The sequence below is a fragment of the Pinus tabuliformis genome, chromosome 7 (assembly GCF_031772625.1).
Source record: "Pinus tabuliformis cultivar Carrire ecotype Pingquan chromosome 7, CPIR1, whole genome shotgun sequence".
NCBI lineage: Eukaryota > Viridiplantae > Streptophyta > Pinopsida > Pinales > Pinaceae > Pinus > Pinus tabuliformis.
In genome coordinates, this window is record NC_142293.1 from 960,559,069 (window position 1) to 960,586,494 (window position 27,426).

Sequence of the window (27,426 nt, forward strand, 5' to 3'; positions counted from 1 at the left end):
TTCAGCTCAGCTTTGGACAAGTTTTTGCTAACAAAGTAAATGGCATATGGAAGTTTTTGCTCAACTTGTCCTAAAGCTGCACCTATGGCTTTGTTCGAGGCATCAGTGTGGATGTGGAAAGGTAGGGCCCAGTTTGGACCTCTCAGGATTGGGGCTGACACCAACTTGTCCTTCAATTCATTTAAAGCCCTCTGACAAGCGTCAGTCCAATTAAACTCCACATCTTTTGCCAACAGGCCAAACAATGGCGAGGCTAGCTTGCTGAAATCTTTAATGAATCTCTGGTAGTATCCTGCTAATCCCAAGAAACTCCGGACATCCCTTACCTTTTGAGGAGGTGGAACCCTCTTGATGAGAGCAATTTTGTTAGGATCCACCTGCAACCCTTGGCAAGAAATGGTATGGCCTAGCACGGTCCCTTCAGTCATTAGGAATTCACATTTTTCAGGACTAAGGGACAAGTTCATCTCGGTGCATTTGGTTAGGACTTTTCCCAGGTTGGACAATGCTTCCTGGAAGTTGGCCCCATAAGGAGTAAAGTCATCCATATAGATTTCTACTGCATCATGGACCAGCTCCGAGAAGATGCTCAAGACAGCTCTCTAGAAGGTAGTAGGAGCATTGCATAGCCCAAAGGGAAGGACTCGATAGGCAAAGGTACCCCAAGGACAAGTGAAGGTGGTCTTATCTTGGTCTTCCGGGCTGATTTGGATTTGGTTGTACCCGCTAAACCCATCCAGGAAAGAGAAGAACTTCTTTCCTACCAGTCCATCCAACACTTGATCTATGAAAGGTAGAGGGAAATGGTCCTTCTTGGTAGCTTTGTTCAGTTCTCGGTAGTCCACACAGATTCTCCATTTCCCATTTTTCTTGGGAACCAACGCTAGAGGGGACACCCATTCACTATCTGAGATGGGGTAGATGAACCCGGCATCCAACAGTTTTTGCAATTCTTCCTTGACAATGTCCTTAAGGGCTGGATTCATTCTCCTCTGAGGTTGCCTAACCGGTTTACAATCCTCTTTGATGTATATATGATGGGTACATACCGAAGGATGGACTCCTTTCATTTCCTTATAGCTCCAAGCAAAAGCATCTAGGTGGTTGGCCAACAGACTACACAGCTCCTTTTCCTGGGAAGGAGATAGGGAGGAGCTGATCTTCAATGCTTTCTCAGGGCCGAACTCCACATTCTTGACTCTGGGAGTAACAGGGTTGGTTGTACAAAGATCCACTAAGGTGCTGGCTTGGGCATCCTCCACCAATTTCTCTAAGGGTAGTGCACTGGAAGGTGGATTCTGGATCAAGGTCTCGATCAAGTCATCCTCGGTTGGGGGGTCTCTTCTAGTGGTATCCAAGGTGCACAGAGGTGCTGAGTACACCTCGTCTTCCTCTCCTTCTTCCAACCAGAGTGGTAAGTCATGCTCTAAGGAGGGTTGGGCAGGAGGGTATAGGACTAGCTGCTTGGACATGGGACCATTTTTGATGGTCATGTTTCCTGCACGACAACTTATGTAAGCATCTGCAGTAGCTAAGCAAGGCCTTCCCAAAATGAGAGGATATCTAGTAAGCTTGGCCTTTGGTTGCAGAACCAGCAAGTCTGCAGGGTATTCCCAAGAGTCAATAGAGACCAAGACATCCTCCACAATCCCTTCGGGAGTCACGGTGGAGCGATCTGCTAATTGCAGTACTGTCGAGGTCTTCCTCAAGGAACCCTGAAGATTAAGCTTAAGCATGGTATCCCTGGTCATCACATTAATGGCAGCTCCCAGATCAATCAAGGTGTGAGGTATAATGGTGCCATTGATGTGAACATCTACTACAGGACTTCCAGGATCTAGGTACTTTGGGTAGATGACTTGTCCTAACATAAGGTCAGACAGTTGTCCTATGACATTCATAGTTAAGGCATCTTTCTTCCGTCTGCCTGGGTGTTTGAAACACTTCTCCTTAACCAGTTTGTTGTATATTGGCACATCCTTGATGGCTTGGAGAAGTGGTATTTTTACACACAACTGCTTGAGCTCACCCAGAAGCTCATCCTCCTCTGGGTTGGGTTGTGTGGTGGTTGTTAGTCTCTCAGGAAAGGGTGGAATAACCTTTGGTTCACTTTCCTGTTTATCTTCCTCATCCTCTGGGGGAGGAGGTTGGCGATCTGGTAGAGTCTTTCCACATCGAAGATTGATCTCCTGGATCTCCACAGCATAGGTAGGGCATGAGGTTTCCCCAGTGTATACCTGCTGGGCCTGTCTATTGTTGGGGTTCGGGTTCGGTTGAGCAGGCATTTGAGGTTGCCTTGGAGGAGCAGGAGGTAATGGCTGAGGTTGAACTGGTGGTGGAGGCAAGATGGCAGGAGGAGTGTTGTATTGGGGCCTCCACCCTGACTGAGGTGCATTCCATTGAGGCTGTGGCTGGGCATGTGAGTGATATGAATGAGAAGTAGGTTGAGTGGGGTACTGAGGTGGATAAGACCATGGAGGAGGCATGGACCATGAAGGATGAGCAGGGGGACCCCAGGAAGGCATAGGAGTCGATTGGTTGGGGCTGTAATAAGCTTGAGATGCCCCTTGCATCCCCTGCTGATAAGGTCTAGATCCCTGTGGCCTCCTTTGGTTGAGGTAGTAGAGAGGCTCTGTGGGAGCTTCTATCCCTTGGTACATGGCTTTAAACCTAGGTAAGGTTGGACACTGATTTGTGGGATGGTCCTCCTCACAAACGAAACACACTTCAACCGAATGCAATGGACATTCGTTCTTAGGGTGTCTCCTTGTGCACCTAGGGCAGAAGACAACCAAGGCTCTCTCAGCTTCTTCTTTCTTTTGCTGAATCCTGAATGTGTCAAGCTGCATGGCAATGGTCTGTCTCACCTCACTCTTAAGATCTTCTAATTGATTTGCAAGCTCATGTTTGGAGAAAGGGACACTAGTCGAGAGGTGGTTTCCTCTACCTCGTTTCCGAGCTGCCCTGGAGTGGTTTCTAAACACAGTCTTGATGTCCTCATAAGGCAGTTGGTAAATGTCCCCCCCAGCTAACATGTGAAGGGTATCTAAGAGGTCTTCAGGGACTCCTCGGAGCAGGACCAACTTGAGGGATTCAGGGTCAAGTGTGCACCTGGCCCGGTTATAGCTTAGTTGGAACCTCTCCTCATAATCCTCTAAGGACTCATCATTTCCCATGGGCATCCGAAAGATTTCCCCCTTTGTTTCCTTGGACCTACAGTAATCCCGGTACTTGGTGTTGAAAGCTTGCTGCATCTGAGCCCAAGTGGTGATACTATTCCCAGGTAAGCCCATGAACCAGTGTAGTGCTGCATCCTTAAGAGTGGAAGGGAAAAGTTTCAACTTTTGCTCATCTTCAGTATAGTCATAGGTTCTACAAAGGACAGCAAACTTAAACAGGAAGGTATCCGGATCTTCAGTGGTCAGCCCATGGAAGTGAGGTAAGGCGGAGGGGCTAATGTTCTTCATTTTCATCTCTCCATTGGTCTCTCGGATGGGGAAGGCACCTTCTATTCTCTCATCTTCTCTTCTATTGTCAGCCATAGCTTCAGATGGAGTGGTCTCTAACTCTTCTTCTACTATAGGACCTTTGGATATCTCAGGATGTTCACCTATAGGTTCTTCTGGGTCACTGTCACCAAAGAAGAGAGAAAGGTGACTCAGTGATGTGGTGGGGGTGTTTGGTAGGAATTTGCCTGATCTATCTCGGTTCCTACGAGGCATGAAATGGAAAAGAATTTCTTTTGATTTTGATTTTTTTTGCTTTGCTTTTCTTTTGGTACCTGCAAAACTGAGACAGATTGATCTACACTAACTATGAAAGATGCAGAATTAAACTGAAAGCAGGAAAGAACTATTCTACTTTGCTCAAATGAAATTGCAAGAATGGAAATGCTAGTCTACGCTTGCAGAAAGGAAACGCTAATCTATGAAAGCAGGAAATGCTAATCTATGAAAGCAGGAAATGCTAATCTATGAAAGCAGGAAATATCTATGCTACTTTTGCAGAATGGAAATAAAGTAAACTACTTAGCAGAAGGCAAGAGTAAGAAAGTAGAAGAAAAGCAACAATTACTAATACTCTGACGCTTCCCCGGCAACGGCGCCAAAAAGATGGTGGGCCCCAGTATTGTAGCAATAATGCTACAACTCCTGGAGCTTCCTATCTCTAATTTTATCAACCCAGTAGTTCGTACAAACTTGGAAGCGACGGTGCTGTATGCATAAGTACTAGCTCTTGTCGCAGTTGTCACTTGGTCAGCTGGCACAAGTCCGCTAGGGCTCAAGCCAACTTCTATAGGCTCACAGAAGAAGCTTTATGAATGATGGACGAAAGCTAACTCAAAGGAGACTAGTCTAATTGTAGAAAGAAATTGAAAGCCAACAAAGCATGAAAACCCTAGTAAACCCTAATTTGACTAGCTAGACCCTCACTATGCAAAACTGTGAATGAAACCACTACCAATAATGCCATTACTTGCAGTGAACTGAAATACATGCATCTAAGCTACTTGCATCTGAAAAGACATGTTTTTGTATTTTTTCATTAAGTGGTTGGATTTATTGTGATGATGCTTTGGATTAGGGTTTGGTTGTGCAGGAGCAGTTTGAATGGAAGGAAAGCATGGGCAAGGTCAGGATGGCTAGGGGAGGTCCCTGAGGGTCTCTAGCATCAGTCCACATAAGTCTACCATATTCGGATGCTCAGCAACCGAGTTTGCAAGCTTCTACAGGAAGTATGCAAGGGATCCTACAGGAAACTCAGGGGTTCTACAGGAAGTCTGTGCAATTCTACAGGATGTTTGACCGAGGAAGTTTTGGGAGATGGTGAAGTGTTGGAGTGGTGTAGGAGGATAGGTGAGATGGAGATGGAACTAGTGATGGCTCAGGAGCAGAGAAGTCAGATGGAGGAAGAGTGCATGCAGTGGTTTGATGGCTTGGAAGGATGGGATCAACGAAAGGTTAAGTAAATGAAGCTACGTGGCAATAGATGAGTTGGAGGATAAATGAGCTGGACAGAGGCCGAGTGGGTGACTTGAGGAGAGATCAAGAAGAAGAAGAAGGAAGTGGAATGATATGGAGCAGCGTAAATGAAACAAATGACTTATGCACCAAAAACGAGAATTCATTAACCTATGATAACTGTGCCATTAAACCTATGATCAGCAATGGAAAACCAAGAAAGGAAACTCGTGCATGGAAGTGGAATGTAGAAGTATGGTTCAATATCAAAAGTGCATGGATGGATCTTCAACGAAAATGTCTATGTTGCAGCTTGCATGGAAGTGAGAAGAACTGCGTTTCTTTTTGGTGGTTGGTTATGGACTGCACCCCAATCCCTAACAGAGATGGCAGTGAGCTTTAACAACCTTTTTCTGGAGCTCCAATGAATTATATCTATCCTCTTCTAACCTAAGCAACTGGAAACAATTCACCATAAACTAATCCTATTCAATCTCATGAAAAAGACTAAATTAACAGACTGTAAATTCGAATTGCATGTTAAAGTAAAAACTCAAAGTGCTGGAACGAAATGCAAACAACATTACAACACCGAGGAGATCTATTGCTCTCAGGTTGGGCCCTAACCTGAGAGCTATAGCTCCCTTAGAAACTCAAAATGAGATCAAAATCTGCCTGCCTTTATTCATAAACAACAATCTGATGTCATGCCAAAACTGGCTTACAAAAGGAACAAAACACCGAGCTGTAGCTCGTACTTCCAAATTACAAGAGCAATACAAAAGTTCAAAAAGCTCCTATCCAAGGCTACGGCCTCAGTATTTATGCAAAATGATCATCCAACAGGTGTCCTTGATTTGTGGAGCTCGGCTGTCCAACTGAAGGTTAAACTGTTGATCCTGTAGGACAGTTGTAACTGTTGTTCCTGTAGAACAGTTGTAACTGCTGTTCCTGTAGAACAGTTGGCTGCCTCTAAGCTCGGTGGGGAGATTGGTTGGAGCTCGGAGCTATGGTGGGAATCACGAGGAAGGTCCCCAAGACTGTGGACATCCTCTCCTAAAAACCAGCAGTGCCACCTCATTGTCTCCTTGTCTCCTTTTTCGTGGTCTTTGCTCCCTTTTAATGCCAAAAACCTGAAATCATCATGTATCAGTCACGTAGATAGAATGCCTACCCTTCTTCCTACAAACAACACGAATAAACCAAGAAATGAATGCATAAGCAATAAAAAATGAATGGTTTGAGCAGAGCAAGTAGGCCAAATGAGCCCAAATTGTACCAAAAATTGGGGCTCATCAATAATCATGTTTATCATGTAGTTAATGACTTATGAAAGTTACAACAAGTTTTGGGCAGAGGCTAGGATTGTAGGCTAGAAAAGTGGCTCAAATTGAGGGGTGACTAGCACATAACTAGAAATTCTGGACCACAGTCGCTAGCAGGCATGCCTGTGAGAGTGAATTTAGGTTGTTGGTCACTCCGTTGCCCATAGCATGAGAGCAACTGAAGCCTAAGAGCTACAAAATATTAATGGAGCCTAGGGAGAGGTTGTCTAAGTGGTTGACTTGTCTCTTGAGGGGTATGTTCATTATTAAGGATGACTGTATGTGATGTTTCATCGACTCCACTTCCTTAAGGTGACATAGGAGGTTGAATTAGATCATAGTAGCCTCTCTTCTCATGTTTACCCTAGTTGGCATGGTTATTTTGGGTAGACCTAGGAGGGGCTCTTACAGATTGGTATCAAAGCATGGTTGCACTCTTTTTGGGTCATATATGGTGCTAGAGATATTGTGAATGTGTTTGTCATGCATGCATGCCAGTTGCATGTGTGGCTCTTACACTAACATTCCATGTGCTTATTGCACTTCATCATATTGATCACGGTAGTAGTAAGGTTATCATGAGGAACTTGATATCAATTATATGGAATGCATCGTCATGAGTATATCACTGGTTATACAAGTACATGCAGCTTGATTATATCCTTGTACGTTTGGTTGCATTCTTGGTTATTTGATTACATGCATCAGTCTTGTAGGTTGATTACAATAATTGATCGCTTATGCTTGACTACATGCAGTTATGCGTATGTGTAGTTTATTAGGAATTTCTTATTCAGGTTAATAGTTTCATGAGGAAATGTGTATACTGGAATAATGGTTGTTTTCATGAATGAGGTCATAACATTCATTGTTGATATGCCCTTGCATTGATGATTGGGCCCTAGTTAGTATGATGGTTATGCATTGATAAACTTATTGATATATGTCTATATGTTATTATGTTTATGTTTTACATGCATCACATTGATTTGATGATCTTGTATACAAGGTATTCTCCCTGAGTATGCTAAGGTACGTTGATTTATGGTGATTTGGTGTAGTTCACATAATATGCCTTCCAAGAAAGAGATCAGATGACTGTCAAGGTGGTAGACTACATAGAATCTCCATATGAATCATATGGGAAGAATGGTGTGGGTAACTCTTTTGACTTAGAAGACACCTTGAGAGGCCTGAAGGAAGAAATAAGGAGTTGCAAAGAAAACAATGATAAAATCATGCAGGCACCAAAGAAACAAGCAGAGGTGAATGCGATATTACTCTAGAGTTTGTCAAATTTGCAATGACAAGGGTTATCACTCAGATTTTCCTTTGAAGTTATTAAAATAAGGAAAGGGGTCCGAGGTAACCACAAACCAATCTTTTAATTACAGAATCTAGCCAATTTGTACTCAGAGAGGGCTCTCTCTTTATGATTTAGCTTTGTTTTAAAATATTTTAGGCTAGTTATAAATGTTCAAGGAGGTTGTTTTGTTTGAGAATGGTGGAGTTCTGAAACAAATGGGAAAACTAGGATTTTAGGCCATTGGGCTATGGAGTCAAACAGGGATAGTTCACTGGAATAAGTCAAATTGCTGAGATAGGATTTCAACAGGCAGGATAACAGAGTAACAACAAACTTTGGGGCTCGAATGGATGGTAATTCTTCTCAAAACTATAGGGCAATCAAGAATCCTCAAGTTAAGATAAGAAAGAAGAAAGGAAGATAGGTCAACTGACAGAGGGCAATTAAGAATCCTATACCAGGGACTTATTAGAGAAAACTACAGGGATAGAGGAGCAGTTAAGAATTCCTTTACCAAAATAGTTTAGAAGGAAACATATAAATGGTAGATTATTGATAGCAGAGAGAAAAAATGCTAATTCTGATATACTTTGACTATTTTACCATTTAGATTTTAGATGCATGAAACATTGAAACATATATAAAACATATAAAATCACAAGGATATAATACTTATTTGCAATTATACTGCACGAGAATCTGATGAAATGTCCTCAACTTTCATTCCTTTTCTAGAAAAAATCCAGATTTGATTACAACAGCTTTCTTAAATTTACAACATAGACTTACAGAGATGTTATAGAATCCACTCTCAATAATTCAAATGGAGAAGTATTTATACAAAAATTACATCAAAATATCTCATAACTACATGAGATTTATTCTAGGAAATACAAAATATCTTTTACAAAAATATAGAGATAGATGTAAAACTGATTGTTGCTGTCCCTTTATTCCTGGAAGAGCTGGAGGTTGAAGCTCAAATTTGCCTCTTGTTGTTGCTTTGATAATTGTGTGTTGGATCCTTATTTACTTTTCCCTACTGATACTCTTTACCTGTTTACTAATACTCTTTACTTGTTTACCAGACTTTACCTTAGTGAATATTTTCTTTTACCTCAGAGTTATAGTAACTTACAGGATTACAAGCATATCAGTCCACCATTCTTCATTGGGTATCTTCATCCTGATCAATTTTCTGTATATTTCATCGGCCTCAGTGTGCTTTGAAAAATTGGGTTTAGCTGTGAACAAGTTTTTCATTTCATGCTCAATATAGAAAAGGTTTTCTAAGCCATCATATAGCACTTTTCCTGTGGGTAGTGCCTTCACTGTTGAAGAGCTGGCTTGATTTCTGGCCTATTGGTGCAGTATTTCAATGTATTCTTCATGTTTCATCAGCTTGTCATTTATGACCAATAATTTTGGAAGTCCTTTCTCTCTCAGAATGTTATATTTTATCATAAACTCATCAATGTCTTCTTGGATACTTTGACATCTTCTTTCCAGGTTAAACTTCAAGTTCTTTTTTGTCAGAACTCTCTTGATTTCAAGGATGGTACCAATCCGCTCTTCTATATCCTTTTGTTCCAGTTCTTCCCTGCTTTGCCTATTCAAGAAATTGATTAATTGGATCGCCTCTTCAGGTTTCTCCCCCAATTCTTCTCTGGTCTTTTGTATAGCCTCTGTAGCTAGTTTCATTAAATCAATTTGTTCAAAGATAATTTGAATAGAAGACCAAATATCATTAATGGAATTAATGATATTGGTCCATAAAATCTCTCTAATATCTCTTAAGGGATTTTCAAATGTTAAGTCCTTCTCTAATGTTTTTATTTTATCAGTCATCCTTTTATTCTTTCTCTCCTCTTCAGTGTAGTTTATCTGTGATATCTCATAATTGTACTCCAAGCTAGCAACCTTTTCTTTTAATTTTTGTATCTTAGTTGCTTGGATTTTCATTTCTTCCATGGACTTGATTAAGTCCTCTGTTTGTTGTGTTGAAGTTTCTGTTGTTTTAGAAGTGCCTGTTGTTGTTGTTACTGGAAGAGCTGTTGTTAGGGGAATGTTGGGTGCCAAAGCTACTGCAATAGTAGATGGCACTACTGTAGAAACCATGGGTACTGCAGTCTGAGGCATGGTGGTCGACTCACCTTGTTTAGACTGCAAAGCTTTTTCCAACTCTTGTTCTATTTCTTTCAGCTGTTCATTTAACTTAAGGACCAAGTCCATAAGTTCCTCCTCATTCTGTTTCTCAATGACTTCTGCAGTTTGTGGATGTATGAGGGGAGGGAGCTTGAGTTGTTTTCTGAGTGCAACAATGTCTTCATTTTTCTTTTTTATCAAACTCTCAGCTGCCTTAACATCTTTGGGATTATGACCCAACTCAATCACTAGGTCTTCTAATGACTTTATTCTAGTGTCCTTAGCCTAAGAAGAGGCTTTTTCTAACTGTAATTGTGTTGTAGTATTGCTCAAAGAATTTTGCAACTGATGTGCAATGATGGCTTTACTGGTTAAAGTGGAATAGACCATCTCACCCATTTGCTTGTGGAGCTCAATTTGATCAATTGGGTGGATATCTTTAGCAAGAACTTCAAAATTTGTTTTCAAATAATCAGCCATGGACTTTGGCTATTGTACTGTTGGCTTCAAGAAGCTCATCTGCATTTTTCCCTCTTTGATGTCAAAAGCTGACATCAACCTTGTCTGATTTGTGGGAGCCATTTTCATATATTTGGCATAGGTTTGAGCTTTGAGCTGCTCATTCCTAGTCTTGATTTCTTTGTACCTTTCCTTCAAATCTTAGCTTTGCTCTGAAACTACTCTGAATGATGACACTTCCACACTTGGTTGCCTGCTTAATGCCTTAGTTTGGGAGGCAAATGGTGTCTCTCCTACTATTGTAGTTTGTACTATGTCAATTCTTGTTTCTTCATATTCCTGCTCGGACAGAGGATTCAATCTTGTCCATTTGACATATACTTTGTCCAGTGGCACTGTTGAGGGACTAGCCTCACTCCTACTTCTTTTTTGATTCCGTTCCTCATTGAGAGGAGTGTGCAATACTGGAGGATTGCCCATGTTTGTTTCAGTTTGGGTCAATTCCTCAGAAATTCTCTGTGACCCTGAATCTTTCCTCAGTTTTGAAGTCTTTGGTTGCCTTGATGACTGTGTACTTAGCTCCTGTACTGGTCTCTATGAAGATTCTGCAGGCACCTGTTCACAGGAATCCAGATCAAGTCTTCTTTTTAAATCCTTCATAACATTCTCTACTTCAGCTTGTGTGCTATTTGGGTTTATAAGTGTTCCCTCCACCCATTCATTTCGGTTTGCATATTGTTCTATCTCTGGAATTCTAAGATGAATGTAGGGGGACATCTTATTCTTTTGTCTTTTGTCACTGATGAAGCTATGAGGATCATAAGGCCAAATGAAACACTTTTTCAGTCTCATTCTTTCAAGGATTTCTTTTGTTGTTTTCCCTGCTTTTTTGTTGTTACAAAGAAATGGCCCTAGGTGATCCTTTATCCTCAACTGAGCTTTCTTCTTAGCTTTCATAAAGTGGATTTCATTAGAGTTGATCATTTGCCTGTAGTACTCCAGGGCAAATAATCTCATGGGGACATATTTGGGCAATTTTTAGGGAGGAAATTCACACCCATAAACTCTGATCTCAGTATGGTTCTAGTATAAGTACCAGTCACCAACCCTGTATTGCTTGGATAATTGAAGGATTCTTTTGATATCATCACTAATTCTAGGAGGGGGACTTCCTATCAACATGGTAGTTACAGGATGGACAAACTGATCAATAAAATCTATATAGGAATAGGGAGAAGAAGCTGAATAATGAAAAATTGAAGTCCAGAAGACAACAGACCTGGGATTCCCTCTGGTGTCAAGTTTTTGGACAGAGAAAGGGAATTTATCAGACTGGTAGTAAAGAAAAATATGATACAAGACTGAGGAATATTTAAAGACTCTCTCATTCTCTAATCTCATGAATTGGTCATGTATCTTGTCTGCAATGAATGTGGCATAGTCAAATTTAGCTGCAGGAGGTTGACCAGGGGTAAAAATAGTCATGAAGGCTAAGGTCAATTCATCTACATACTCATTGGTGGTGAAACCCATAATGCAGGAAATCATGGTAACAATATCTTTGCCCAAATCAGTGAAAAAGCATGACATGTAGGGAGGGGGGTCTTTTGGCATGTGCTTCTCATCAATGAAAGTATGACAAACTTTGCTAATTTCAGAACTAGACATCTTGGTAGATTTCTCAAGTAATTCTGCAATGGAAAGGGGAGTGAGGTTCTGGTCAAGTTGTAATTGCAACATCTCATTAATAGACTCGACTGTAATGGTGAAAAGGATTCTTTGGTCCGGGGACATTACAACTCTTAAATTGGGGTTGTAATTTTCATGGCATTGGTGGACAATATCTAGGAAAATGTGAACGGAAGGGAATTGGTACTTTGGTAGATTTGATTCCCAAAGACCTATGTTATCAAGGTGGTTCAGGTAATTGTCTTGGTACCTGCAGTAGAATTTCAAGGGGCTAGCATCAAAACTAAGGTCTTTGATTTAAAAATATTTATTAGCCAAGGGGAGGTAGTCCAAATCCCTGTGGGGAGTAGTGATTGGAGTAACGTTTAGGGCAACATGAGCTTCCATCGTTGGTTCTTGTGTTTTTAAGGAGAAAGTTGGGGGTTTTCAAGGAATTTCAGGAAAAACAGGTGCTTGGGGAAGCTGGGGACTAAGAAAATAGCTTAATTGTATTGAATACTTTGTTTAAATCAATTTAGTGGAATTTTAGTACAAAAACAAGGTTTCTAAGAGGGAAATGCGATAAATACCTATTTTTGGTCGACTGTCTGGACAAATGGCTATAGCGAAGGCTTTTCAGGGTGTGCACAGTAGTCCGTAGTGGTTTGGATTTCAGCAAATAATGGCCGTTGATGGTTGGAAGTCAGTTGCTGGACTGGACGTACTCTGTGTGTGCATGGAAGGCAGAAGTCGCTTTCTCGGGAAAAAGGGAAAACAATGAACATTTTTGTTTTTATGGACAAAGTCAATGATTTTTGGTGGGTGAATGAAAATGACAGTTGGCAGCAACTGATTTATGGGACACTTTGTCATTTAGTGGAGATGGTAAATGGGAGCGGTATTGGTTTTCATCACACTGCCTTTGGGAGGTTGGTGGTTTTGGGGGAGGGTCACGCAATGCCATAGATCGAGTGACACATAACACCGGCGAAAAGTCAAAACCACTCGTATTGCGCGGTTAACGTTCGGCCCAAAGGTCTATGCAGTATGGGCGAGAGCCGTTGGATGTGGGGAGGTTGATCGGATGGTAGTGGATAGCGGGAAGTGGCAGGGAGTTAATGGAGGGGCCCGATTATAATTAAAATGACTTTAATTACATCGGGGGTGATATGATTGGCAGAGAGGCTTTTAACTAATCCAGGTGATTAATTAATCCCTCTTTAACATGATGGGGGTTTGGTTCTTAACTAATCGTAGTTCGATTAATTAATCTGACTCAATTAACTTTTATTATGGTTTATTTTTCAAACCATGGGACAGGATATTTATTTATTATCGGGTTTTATTAATAATACGGGAAAGGGTAAAAATGTTTTGGGAGTTAAATAATAATAATAATTAGGAGTTAATACAATTTATGGAAAAAGAAAATGCACTAAATAAATGTTTCTGAAAATGCATTTCATCATCCAACATTATAACTTAGGGTAAAATGTGTTTGGGGGGTATTTATGAAGAACCTTTATTTTCCTAAGTAAAATAGTGATTTTACTTAGGAAAAGAATTTGAAGGGAATGAATGAATTATGGATGGATTTTAGCACTTAGGCCTTACAAGTTATTGGGCCAAGGGTCTGGTCCCTCTAGAAGTCAAAGAAATGCTCTGAGCCCCTTTAACTTTCAGGTTGTTGGTATCTTTAGTAGTTATGGGAAATTAGTAAAATTTAGGGGAAAATGAGTGAGGAAGTTAATTAGTTTGACTTTTGTCCATGATGTAAATGTCTTCATTGTCATGCATACTTTGTCAAAGTGATTAAAGAAAAATATTTTAGCTTTTAACTTAACCATTCATCATACATAATTCTGCAACCAATCATCTACTTACCCACCTACACATCTTACCATTTTTACTTCTTTTATTAGGGTGCACTTAAACTAGAAAACCTTTATCAGACTTTTCTTTTCTTTTACAATGGAAATTTATTGAAGTCTAACCTTATTACATCCAAGGGCTCAGGTTAAACTGTTGAGCTCCTTTTATTCACTCTACCTATCTACTTATTTGCCAAGATTAAACAATTTGGTCAGATTTTATTCTCTAAATCTATAAACATGAAATTTAAAAAATGGAATAACCAAGATTAAACTATTTTGTTAGCATGGATTGTGGCATAAGCAATAAGTTGAACACAATCTTTATACAAAAAGTGAAATAGCAGTGGGATTTGGACTTGCACACTTTCATGGTCTTTTTTCTTTTTTCTTGGGGTTCATTTTCTTTCATTTTTTGACCTTTTCTTTATTCTTTTTGCCCTTTGATTTTTCTTTTATGGCATACCCTCTTTACATTTTTTAATTTTTTTGATTTTTTATAAATATGGAAAATATTTGCAACAAGAAAAGGTATGTACATATTTCAGAGCTAAACCAAGTCAATCATGATATATGACACCTATTGGTATAGGAACATAACAACAGGGACCTCTTTGGATCAGCCATCAACATGATCATAGAACTAATGGGGTATATGGCAGCAGGTCTAGACATAGGTCAGATAGATTTGACATTATCAGAGATGGCAAGTTTTTGGACACTCCAGATAGGAGACGTACTAGATACAGGTTTTACTCAAGTTCTAGTTCAGACAGGCATCATGATCATCATCATTATCATCCGTACAGGAGGAATCATAGGGGATACTTTCTGGATGAGTTCAAGAAGGCAAAGCCACCTACCTTTGATGAAGAGATGAAAAAATTGCAAGATGCATAGGTTTCGTTGCTTGGCATGCGAAAATTCTTTAGATTGCATGATTACTCAGAAAACATGAAAGCAAGGATAGCTCTTTTTAGTCTCAAAGGTAAATCGGATATTTGGTCGGAAGATGTGAAGAATTCCAAGGGAATAAATGAGGATGACTTGACTTGGCATGCATTCAAAAATCTATTCAAGAAGAACTACTTATCTGAGAGGTATTATGATGACAGAGTTAAGGTGTTTTAAGAGTTGCAAATGGGTTCTATGATAGATGAGGAGTATAGTAGTAGATTTTTGGAGATGTTGAGATATGTGCCTTACCTTAGAGAGGAGAAGGCTAAGGTTTAGAGATTCATCAGTGGATTTTCAGTTTCATATGGGGACCAGATTGAGTTCAGTGAGCCTAGATCATTGGAGGAGGCCATTCGAAAGTTGAAGCATTGTTATGAGCAGTTAAAGCGCAAAGTTGACCCTAAACATGACTTGAAAAGAAAAAACAAATCTAAAGGAAAATGGACACCAAAGAAAGGAAGACCTCAATATGCAAGTGAGAAAGATAATGCAGTTCCTTACAAGAGATTACATATAGCTGAGAAGGGACACAAAGAGTAGCAGGCTAGAGGCAGTGGTAAGCAACCATTGTAGTGTTGGATATGTGGTAAGGATCATCATAAGAGGGAGTGTCCGTAGTATTAGAGTGGTGGTAGACCCTAGATATACAGTGATCGGGAGGCACATACAGTTGGTGACGTTGGTCATGGCATTCCCCAGATTTACAACTGTGGACAACATGCAGTTAGATCATTAGGAATCGATCATTGAGATGGATGTAGATTGTGTGATCAAGTTGTTTCTCTTTTCATCAATCCTGAATCTAGATATAGTTATATTAATACTGACCTGGTGGATAAGTGTGGTTTGAGAAAAGAAGTGCATGTAGGATATTGGTTGGTACAATTGGCTACTAGTACAAAGAAGCGAGTTCACTATTGTGTAAGAGCTTGTGAATTTGAGTTAAATGGTATGCCTATAGCAACACATTTGAATGTATTGCCATTGGGATCGTATAGTATGCTTTTGGGTATGGATTTGTTAAACCTTCATAGAACCAAAGTGGATTTCTTCGACAAGGCCATTGAGTGTGTGGATGATAACAGGGAAAAGAGGACCTTGTAGGGAAAGAAGAAGCCTACATCAATAAGGATGGTTACCTCTATGCATGCTAAGTGTAGTTACAGAAAAGGTTGTGTGATGTTTGCAGCACACATTTCCAGTGACAACGGTAAGCAGGTTGAGGATGCTGATGTTTTGAGCAGGTACCCAGTATTGTAGTAGTTTCAAGATTTATTTCCTGAGGACATTTCAGAGTTTCCACCTCACAAGGAGGTAGATGTTTCTATTGAGATAGTGTTAGGGGTAGCTCCAACATCGAAAGCACCTTACAGAATGAGCACACCTGAGTTGGTAGAGTTGAAGTTGCAGCTAAAGGAAATGTTGGACAAAGGATACATCAGACCTAGTGTATCACCTTGGAGCACACCAATGTTGTTCGTAAAGAAGAAATATAGTACTCTTAGATTGTGCATTGATTACAGGCAGATTACAGGAAAGTGGTGTGAGTTCCATAAGAGCTCTACTCACAACACAAGTGAGTGTCGGACCAACCACTCATTGGTGGCCGAGCTAAAGTATTTGGAATTAGATGCATTTTCAAACTCTAAGTCAGAACTTGATAAGGGGAATGACAAAGGGAAGCAAATTATCGATGCGGAGCCCAATGCCACCGTTGCCACCATGAAGATCCATAAGGAGGAACCCGAAGATCAGAGGAGGAGGAGTGCCTCTTCCACTCCTAGATGTGGGTAAAGGGCTCCCCACTACAATTCATTGTCGACAGCGGGAGCCAAAAGAACCTCATTTTGGAAGAGGTCATGAAGTGGCTGGGCTTATCGACCATAGCACATCCACAACTGTACACCTTTGGGTGGCTTCAACAAGGACGTGATCTTCGTGTGAGCTAGTGGTGTCTCCTTCCATACAACATCAAGCCCTTCACGGATGAATTATTGTGTGACGTTGCTCCCCTTGATGTTTGTGATGTATTATTAGTCCAACCATACTTGTAGAAGTGACATGTTGTATATGAGTCAAGGTCTCATGCTGTTATTGTTACTTTGGGAAATAATTTGTACAGGATACTGGAGGTCACACCGCCTACCACCATCTCTTTGGTTAATGCAAACAATGCAGTAAGCTCATTTCCAAAACTGGGAAATTTGTTTTCCTGATGATATGCCCTCAAGGAAAGAAGAAGACGGCAACCACGACCTCCAGACAGGGCCCCTCCACATGACAACTACAGATGGACAAGGTCATGTTGGAGTACGAGGACATCTTCACCTCCCCCGCAGGGGTTCCTCTGCACTGTCAGGTCAAGAACTCCATCGATATGACCTCAGGTGTGCCACTTCCCAATGGACCAATCTATTGGCACTTTGTTCTGGAGAACGATGAAATCAAGAGGCAGATTCAGGAGCTGATGTAGAAAGGTCACATTCGACCGAGTTCATCATCATGTGGAAACCTGATCGTGCTGGTATAGAAGAAGGATGGGACTTGGAGACTCTGTATTGACTATCGAGCACCGAACCAGATGACTGTATGAAATAGGTACCAGATCCCATGGATTGATGAACTTCTCAACCAACTAAAGGGGGAAAAATATTTTAACAAGATCGATTTGAAGTTAGGATATCACCAGGTACCAATCGAACCCTTTGATGTGTGGAAGACTACCTTCAAAGCCAAGGAGGGCTTTTTCGAATGTTTGGTTATGCCTTTTGGGTTTATGAATGCTCCTGCAACCTTCATGAGGCTAATGGATGACATATTTTGGCCATTCACCAACACATTTGTAGTGGTATACTTGGATAATATCTTGATCTTCAGCCAAAGTTGGGAAGAGCACCTCCATCACATCTGACAGGTTCTCCAAAATTATGGCAACACAAGTTATGTGCCAATTTGGAGAAATGCACTTTTGGCATGACCCAAGTTCAGTATCTGGGATACATTATTAATGAATAGGGGGTGCATGTGGATCTAGCCAAGATCTAGGTCATTAGGGATTGGCCATCTCCAACCACTCTAACAGAGCTCCATAGCTTTCTGGGTCTTGACAACTTCTATTGCAGGTTTGTGTTGGGATTTTCTCATATCACTTGGCCCTTGAGTTAAGTCACCAAGGAAGGAGTGAAAGAAAAATTCTTTTGGTCTAAATCTCAATAGAAGTCATTCATAGAGTTGAAACATCACCTCTGCTCGGCACCAGTGCTCACATTACCAAACTTGCAACAACCATTTGAGATCGAGATAGATGCCTCTCACTATGCTATTGGGGCAGTCTTTACTCAACACGAGCATCCAGTGGCATATCACAGTGAGACCCTTTCAGACGTAGTCGGGAAGTATCCCACTTATGACAAAGAGATGTATTCCATTGTGTAGGCTTGTCGACAATGGAAGCATAACATTATGGGGAAGGAAACAACCTTCCACACAAACCACCAACCCCTACAGTTCATACAGATGCTAGGGAAGTTGTAGAATGATAGCCATAAGAAGTGGTCCACATACCTGCAACAATTCCATTTGAATATCAAGTATAAGAGTGGCAGCACCATTAATGTTGCAAATTCTCTCAGTCGACCACCGATCATAGCATTAACCACCGTGATCAACTCTTGCAGGCACGAGACTTCTAATTGGCCACTTCTCTATGAAAGCGACCCAGAATTTGGCCACATGTACCAGACACCCTTGGAGGGTCAACATGTTCTAGATTTTCACCTCCAAGATGCCTTATTATGCCACCTGGTTCACCTTTGTGTTCCTTCAAGCAAGCGTGCCAAGATGATTTGGGAAGCAAACTATAGTCGGGTTGCTGGGCATTTTGGGGTCGAGGAAATGGTGGAAGTACTGTAGAAGTATTTCTATTAGCCGAATCTTCGACAGGATGTCGGGAAGTACATCAGATTTTGCACTACTTGTGCCATTTCCAAACCAACCATCAAGAATAAAGGCCTCTATACTCTGCTGCCTACTCCTAGTCGAGCTTGGGAATCTATCTCCATGGATTGCATGTCGGGCCTTCCTTCTACTAAGCATGGAAATGACTGTGTTTATGTGGTCATCGATAGGTTCTTCAAGATGGCCATTATGGTGTCCTGCAATAATAATATCACAGTTGAATCCATTGCTAAACTCTTCTTTGAATGAGTGTGGGTACACTTTCGGATCCCACAGTCCATCATCTCAGTTCTAGACAGTAGTTTCCTCAGTACATTTTGGTCCAATCTCTGGTCGATGCTAGACAACAAACTCAATAAGTCCACAACCTTCCATCCCCAAACTGATGGCTAGACAAAGTTTGTCAATAGGATGATCATACACATTCTGCACATGTACAACTCAATGAATCCATGCACATGGGATGAGAGCCTCCCCTATGTTTAGCACAGCTATAACCAGGGTCTACACAGCTTGACTAGCCACAACCCTTTTTAGGTGGGCTTGGGATTCCAGCCACTATGTCCCATTGATGTGGCCATGCCATTTGTAGCTACTTAGGGAGATTCAGCTCATGTCCACTCCGAAATAGATAAGGCAAACAACTTCATTGAGCACATCCAACATATCTTCCATCAAGTCCACGACATTCTAGAGAAATCAAATTCCAAGGACAAGTAGCGACATGATCAACATCGAGTGCCACACAAGTTTCAGGTGGGTGACAAAGTCTGGTTGCATTTGCAAACGAAGATCCTATGCCAAATTTACGACCCTGCGAAGTTGATGTACCAATTTACCCAAAACGAGGCCCATAGTTTGGCGCTTCATCTCCTAGGGTTAGGGTTTTCCATTGCTTCTAAACAATAAATAGGCCTTCAAGCGTCATTGTAAGATAGTTAAGAGGCATGTAGCCACAACATCTCTCCTCAGAGATAAGTTACCATCACCCGAGCTAGTTTATTTCCATTTATGTTTGTAAGAATATTTCAGTATTTTACATTAATGAAATGAAATATTGTTTCTACCGTATCTCTGTATTTATGGTTATCTCTGTAATTTGTTGTGTTCCTCTTTAAATTCGGATCAATATCTTCAAGACTGCATTCAGGACTAGGTATGGGCATTATGAGTTTTTTGTTCCTCCATTTTGATTAACTAATGTTCTGGCTACATTCATGTGTTTGATGAATAGTGTGTGGCGTCCTTATTTTGACAAGTTTGTTATTGTATTCATTGATGACATACTGGTATATTCTAAGAATGAGGAGGAATATGCCAAAAATTTAGCAGCAGTGTTGAGATTTCTAAGAGAGCATTAGTTATATGATAAACTTAGCAAGTGAAGCTTCTTTCAGACTAAGGTACATTACTTGGGACATGTTGTCTCCAAGGAAGGCATAGTAGTAGATCTAGAAAAGATAAGGGCCATCATGGAATGGGAATTTCCTAAGAATGTAGATGAGGTGAGATCATTTATGGGATTGGCAGGTTACTACAGCAGGTTCATCAAGAACTTCTCACGCATCGCATATCCTATCACATCATTGCAACAGAAATGTAAGAAGTTTGAATGGACAGCAGAATGTGAAGATAGTTTTGAGCAGCTTAAGCAATTGTTGACACATGCACCAGTGCAAAATATTGTAGATCCGGACAAGGAGTTTCTAGTGTGTACAAATGCTTGAAAAAGGGGACTTGGTGGAGTTCTCATGCAATAAGGATAGGTAGTGTGCTATGAGTCACATAAATTGAATGAGCATGAACAAAACTATCTGATGCGCGATCTTGAACTATCAGCAATTATACATGCATTGAAGATGTGGAGACATTATCTTCTGGGCAGGAGGTTTACATTGATGAGCGATCACAATGGGCTGAGCTATTTCTTTGTCTAGCCGAATCTAAATGCCAGGAAAGCTAGATGGTTGGCCACCATTAGTGAGTTTGACTTTGAGATCTAATACATCAAAGGAAAGGAGAACGAGGTTGTAGATTCTCTTAGCAAGAAGGTACATGTAAATCATATAGCAGCGATAAGATCTTATGGGATAGAGTTAGAGGATAGGATTTTGCAAGCAAGTTATCGGGATGACGAATACATGGAGATCATGCACAAGTTATAACAAAGAAGAGGTACAGGTACAGGTACAGTTATAGATATAGGTGTAGGTATAGGTGCGGGTATAGGCACAGAGGATCATGATGTAGACTATCGTCTCACAGTATATGGCTTGGTGAGGTTTCGAGATATGATCTATGTGTTGAATTGTAGTGAGCGTAAGAAGCTTATATTGAGGGAGTTTCATGTGAAGCCATATTTGGGTCATCCATGATATCAGAAGACATTGACGACGGTAAATAAGTTCTATTATTGGTCGAATCTAAAGAAAGAAGTGGCTATGTTTGTGGCTAGATGTTTACATCATCAGCAGGTAAAGGCAGAGTGAAGGCATCCATATACTACAACCAATTGCAATTCTGAAATGGAAATGGGAGGTAGTTTCCATGTATTTCATCACAGGTCTTCCGAGGAAAATGAAGCAACATGCTTCTATTATGGGCATGGTTGACAAGTTGAGTAAGATATCTCACTTCATTCCGATAAAGACTACATATTCAACTAGTGAGGTAGCACAGATCTTCATCAGAGAGATAGTGAGACTACATGGTGTTCCAAAGAAGATTGTGTCAGACAGGGATGGAAAGTTCACTTTCAAGTTTTGGAAGGAGCTATTTGCAGGCTTGGGTACAGAGTTTTCCTTCTACACAGCTTATCATCCACAGGTAGATGGTCAGACAAAGAGGGTCAACAAGATCTTGGAAGATACGTTGAGGATGCATGTGTTGCACCAGAATAGGAAATGGGAAGAGTATATACCATTGGTTGAGTTCGCATACAACAATGGTTATCAAGGGTCATTGAGGATGAGTCCTTTCGAGGCATTATATGGGCGGAGTTGTAACACTCCCATCAGCTAGAGTGATCCATTGAACATGGTACTTATTGGATCAGACATGTTCGTGGACATGGAGTAGGAAATGCTAGTTATAAAGAAGAATCGAAAGGTGCCACAGGATAGACATAAGTGTTATGCATATCAACACAGGGTGTTCAAATAGTTTCAGGTTGGGGAGCATGTGTATTTGCACATCAAGCCCAAGAAAATCTCTTTGAGGATTGGTTCATGTGCCAAGCTGGAACCATTGTATTATAGGCCTTTCCAGATCATTGAGAGGATTGGACCAATGGCATATCGACTTGCACTGCCTCCAACAATGAAATTCCATGATGTTTTCCACTTTTCATTGCTTAAGAAGTATATAAAGATGTTGATCATGTTATTGATTGGTCTATAATGAAAGTGGAGCAAGAACGAGAGTTCTAGTCTGAGCCACGATTCATATTGTAGCGGAAACATCTCATGGTTAGGAAAAAATCCATAAAGAAATTTAAAGTGTAGTGGAAGAAATTTGGGCCCGAAGAAGCTACATGGGAGGTGGAAGATTAGATGTGGGCCCTATATCCTTCATTGTTTTCCAGTTGAGGCAAAGTAGTTTTGATTTGATGTTGGTATATGTTTGGTAATTGTTTGCTCATGTTTTAGTATATGTATGTATGTGTATATGGATGTAAATACCACCATGAGATAAGTTATAAATATCCAATAAGTGGTATGGGTGTCATGTTATTATGGTTGTTATATTGTCATGTTGTCATGATGTTCTTCTTTTGAGCAGGTTCTTCATTGTAAATACTGCAATGAGATAAGCTATAAAGCTCCATAGACAATATGTTTGCTTTTCAATGGTTTTTCTGAGGTCTTGGTGTGGTTTAACATCGAGAATGATGTTCCCCAAGGGAGAGGGTTTTGTAATAGCCCTAGTGAAAATTTCATTTACTAAAATTTAATAAAGGAGAAATAAGAGCATGGTTAAGGGAAACTTATTCCAAGCTGAATGTTGGAAAAATATATCCTAGTCGACATCACTGGATGTGTGTTTTGGCTAAGGAAAATTGGCAAAGACTAAGGAAAAGGAACTAAAAGGAAAAAATACATTTTGGCACATCTATTTATGAAAATTAAAGAAATTAGGAGAAAAGTAAGGTGAAAGATCACAAGTTGCATGTGAGGAGGAAATTGAAGGAAAATAATGCAAAATGAAGAAATTAGAGGCCTCATGCATAAAAAGGTTTTTGAGGATCAATTCATGGCTTTTGTCGAGTTCACGTTTGGAGCTCACTCGTTATTCTCTCTCTCTCACACTCTCTTGGTCACTTAGAGTTTTCTTGGAGCACTCTAGTTTGAAGAAAATGAAAGGGAAGTCAAGGGAAGGAAAGGAAAAGCAAGAAAGGAACAAGGAAAGGAAAATAGGATCAAGCAGCTTCAGCAGGAATGCTTACAGGTAACCTTTTTCTTGTGTGATTTCCTAGCTGTCTTGGACATTCATAGCTTTTCATGTCGTTGTTTGGTTCTCTCGGTGTCAGTGGCATGGTTTTGCTGAGTTATGACAGTGGTATGTTGGGATGTTTATTTCGATTTTGGAACTTTAGAATTTCTGGATGGATTTCAGAATCTAGGGCGGAGGTGGTCTCAAGGTTCATTACCAAAGGCCTAGGAATCCCTTGACTAGTTTTGATAGGATACATGGTAAAGCCTGAGGGAGCAGCCTCAGTTTAGGGACTAGTGATCTGGGTTTGGATTATGGTAAAGACTGAGAGAAAAGGAGATGAAAAATTCTTGAAGGATAGTGATGGATTCTTGATGGCATTCAAATTTCTGTTTGGTTGTGATAGGAGCACTGGTTTTGGTGTGACCACAATTGGATGAGGGTGGGGGTGGTTTAACCTATGGATTCCCTTGATTTTTCTTGGATTGGTTGTTCTATGAGATCCCACATTCATTCTTGGAATATGGTACGAGGGTAAATTGCTGAAAGATGGATTTGGTTCAGCCATGTCAATGGTCGGGTGGTACATGGAAGTCTCGAACCTGGTCGGATTTTCCTATGATTACTAAAGGCTAAGTTCTCTTACTTTTGCATTGATTTATATGTGGATTTAATGGTTCTCATATCTCTGACATTTATATGGTTTTATGTCGGCCATAAGAATGGTTTAATGATCGGTTCATGTCGTGGTTATTTCATATTCTTACCTGTAACTCTTAACTGCATGGATGCAATACCTTGTTATACAGGAAAATGAACTCCTCACCAGCTAAGAGGAGAAAGACATGATGACTAAAGCATTGACCAAGTTCACAGGCCCAGTTGTCAAGCTAACATTGTCTAAATACTAACAACTTGCTTTATAAAGCTTCCTAGCAAGGCTAAGGGTGAGATAGTGCCTAAAGTAACTCTACCTGTTATCTCGGGAAGAGTGTTACTGAACCCTAATGAGTTTCTATGGGTCAAGAGAACAAGTTGACTAAGAAATATCCCAAGATTCTCTCCTATGTCAACTCACAAGAGTGGGGAAACATCAGAACTAGACTTGTTTGGGGGAATTACTAATTCCTAATGGATTGTGAAAATGGTAAAGAGCACAAAGGCATGGAAACATCACTTCTTTTGCATAATGGAACTCATGAAGGACTTGGCAACCCTATCCTCACATGCTATTTATGCAAGGCTAGGGCCATTGTGAAAGAGGTCGAATCATTTGAAAGGATTGTCGATTTGATTGTTGAGCAGAGTCTCAGACTAAGGCATTAGAAGAGGTTAAGAAGGGAGAGAGAGAGAGAACATGGAGGGGTAAGGGAAGGTTGATGCAACTGATGGTTGTAACCACTCTTTCTACATCAATATAGAACTGCAAGTGTGTTGTCCACTATGAGATGTTGGTAGTATAACTTTTTTATATGTTTATCCAACATTGTTAGCATGAGTGGCTTAGGTATATGTAACTAGATATCTTTATATACTCATGCATTGCTTATCAAGGTTTTATGTTGTGATATTACGCTTGTCTTTACTATGTGCAGGTTTTGACCTAGAGCTCGCTCAGGGGTCTTCCACCCCAATCGCTTTGATATATATTTGTTAATAATAGATATGCATGTATCTTTGGGATAGTTGTAGCTAATCTGACTGTCTTACAAGGATCCCGGGAAGATCCTTGACAGTTTCTACATCACCAAACACCCATGCATTAATCCCTATAGCAGAATTGGTGACTCCGCTAGGGACTACACTTAGTTCTCAATTTTCCCAGAAATTTCCTAGATATCTCTTTCTTTTAGGCCTTCATACACTTCTTCATTCCCTTTCCGACCACTGAGGACTATACAACACCCTTCACTCAATGCTCAGCCCTAGATCTGATCCCCACAGCCTATTTTTTGAGCCTTTTTCCTCACTAACATTGTCTAATAGTGTAAACAGTTCTTTATAAAGCATTGTGTCCTCACAAACAATGCGTTAGTGTTGAAACTAACTCTTTGTAGCCACTAGTACAGAGCGTTAGCTAGCCATTTCTTGATAAATAGCTTGCTTTGTGACCTCATGGGTTGGGAAATCTTCTTGTAGACTGATCAAGGATCTGTAGCTGCATTTGTTTGACTAAGTTGTGTCCTGAACATTTTTTTTTTAAGGAAATAGCTTTACTTATTAAATTTTTTGTTTTCACTAAAGAAAATAATACAAAATTTTAACTATTTTTGCTTAGCTGGTTAGATCTACATTATTTGGTTTCAAAAGTTGTTAGTGAGCATTGAATTTTTGTCAGTTATGGTAGTGTTTTACTAAATAGGATGAATGATATATATATTAATGTATGAATGACTCTCCCATTGTAGAAGCATCTTATTCATCGAAAGTGAAAATTTACAAGCATTGCTTTTGCATGATTTGAGTCAGAGTCCCATATAACTTCATACGTCAACACCTGTACCGAAGACTTTAACAAAGTAAATTTAAAATATACCTAATAAAATCAATCAGAAGCTCTTTTTAGAGTAAACACACATTAGTTTAGGCTAGGATATTAGGATGGACAGTGTGAGTTAACTGCCCAATATCATACACCAAAACTAGTGTCATTAAAGAGAGAAATCCTTTTGCACTCATACTATCCAGGACCACTCTAATAAAAGTGAAGCTAAATATGAGACAACATCGGACCATAAGTGAAGGTAGCCCACCTTTGCCTACATCTCCTTTGGGTATTCTATGTATTGGGTATCCCTTCAGGGATATCGGAGCTGAGTCAGGGACTTAGGTATCCTGCCCGCACATCGTAGTGTCTATGATTATGCCCCCCCCCAATAGTGTTTGTGATTTTAGGTATCCTTAGTGGCCATACCTTTAGGGATGAACACAAGGTTACTAGAGTGGCTTGCCCTGGTACCTAACACAGACAAACCTACACTGTCTTTGGTTTTTGGGAGGGTGCTCGTCTTCAAGAGAGTACTTGGACCCTTAATATAAGGTTTAGGTGAAGCTCAAGAGTAATCGTAACTATACATTTGGAAAACTCTCTCTGTTATTAATTGTGATACTAGGTTTCATCTCTAGTGATCGGTGCTTATCAGACAAGGTCATTTCCCTCTACTTGTTGATTAATTTCCTTAATGTATTTTATATTTTTTAGGTGCTAGAGTGTTATCACTGAGACTTTAATAAACATCACTGTAAAATTTACTGATAAATTTATCGGTCACCGTGGCTACATCTAGCCCTCATCGTCAATCTAAACGGTTGTTAGGTCTTCTCCCACTCACTATTGGAGGATCCACCGAGCCCCAGTGTACTGGATTCCCCATCTTCTAGCAATCACTCTCTTAGATATAACACGTAATCTGTTTGGACATCCCATGATTCAAGCTTACCAGAAGATTTTTTTACTGAAGGATTCCTTCCTCCATACAATCCTCCGTCACGAACCCATTGGGACCACTCTTGATTCCCGTTGCATTTGTACCTCCTTTGTCTTCCATTGGAACATTTCCACCCATCCCATCGATGACTAATGGGTTGTGGGCTTTTGTGGACACTTTTGGTCCACCACCACCTCCCCAGTCAACAGTCAGTACCACACCTCTGATGGCGAACCCCACTATCCCATCTATCCTAGGTTCAAACCCTATCGTGACACCCACCACGAGTGGAACCCAGTACATTCTGGGTTCTGCCCCTTTTGTGTCAGCCCCTGGACCTTCGACAAGTGCAACATATAACACTCCTTATAATGCTCAATATACCACGGTTAGCACAGGTCCCCTCAACCAACCCTATGGTTGGAATCCATTGTATAGTTCTAACCCCTAGGTTCAAATACCTGGGGGAACAGTTCCCAGTATGCATATACTAGCCGGGAACGTAATAGTTCCCCCTCCATTTTCAGGTTTGCAGGGTCAATCATTGATTGACGTGAACCCTCCTTATGTCAGTCGAGGACCTATAGTTAGTTATGTGGCGAGCAGGAACCCTCAACAAGGTCTCAATCAATCCATATGGCCACCCTACTCACAATCTCAAATGAGTCAAGGGGGTACTCCTTATCCTAGGGGAACTTCCAACCCCCAGCCTAACAACCCCTATGGAAACCCATAGTACAATACTATACCCCAAGACACTTAGTATACCACACAACATGTGTATAATATTAGAAACAACACAATGGGAGGACTGCAAGGATCCTCAAGTCATATGTCATCGCCTAGTCCCGATTCAAGGGCATCAAACACCTTGCCTTTCTTGGCAATACTTGATATCCCTAACTTGTACAAACTCAC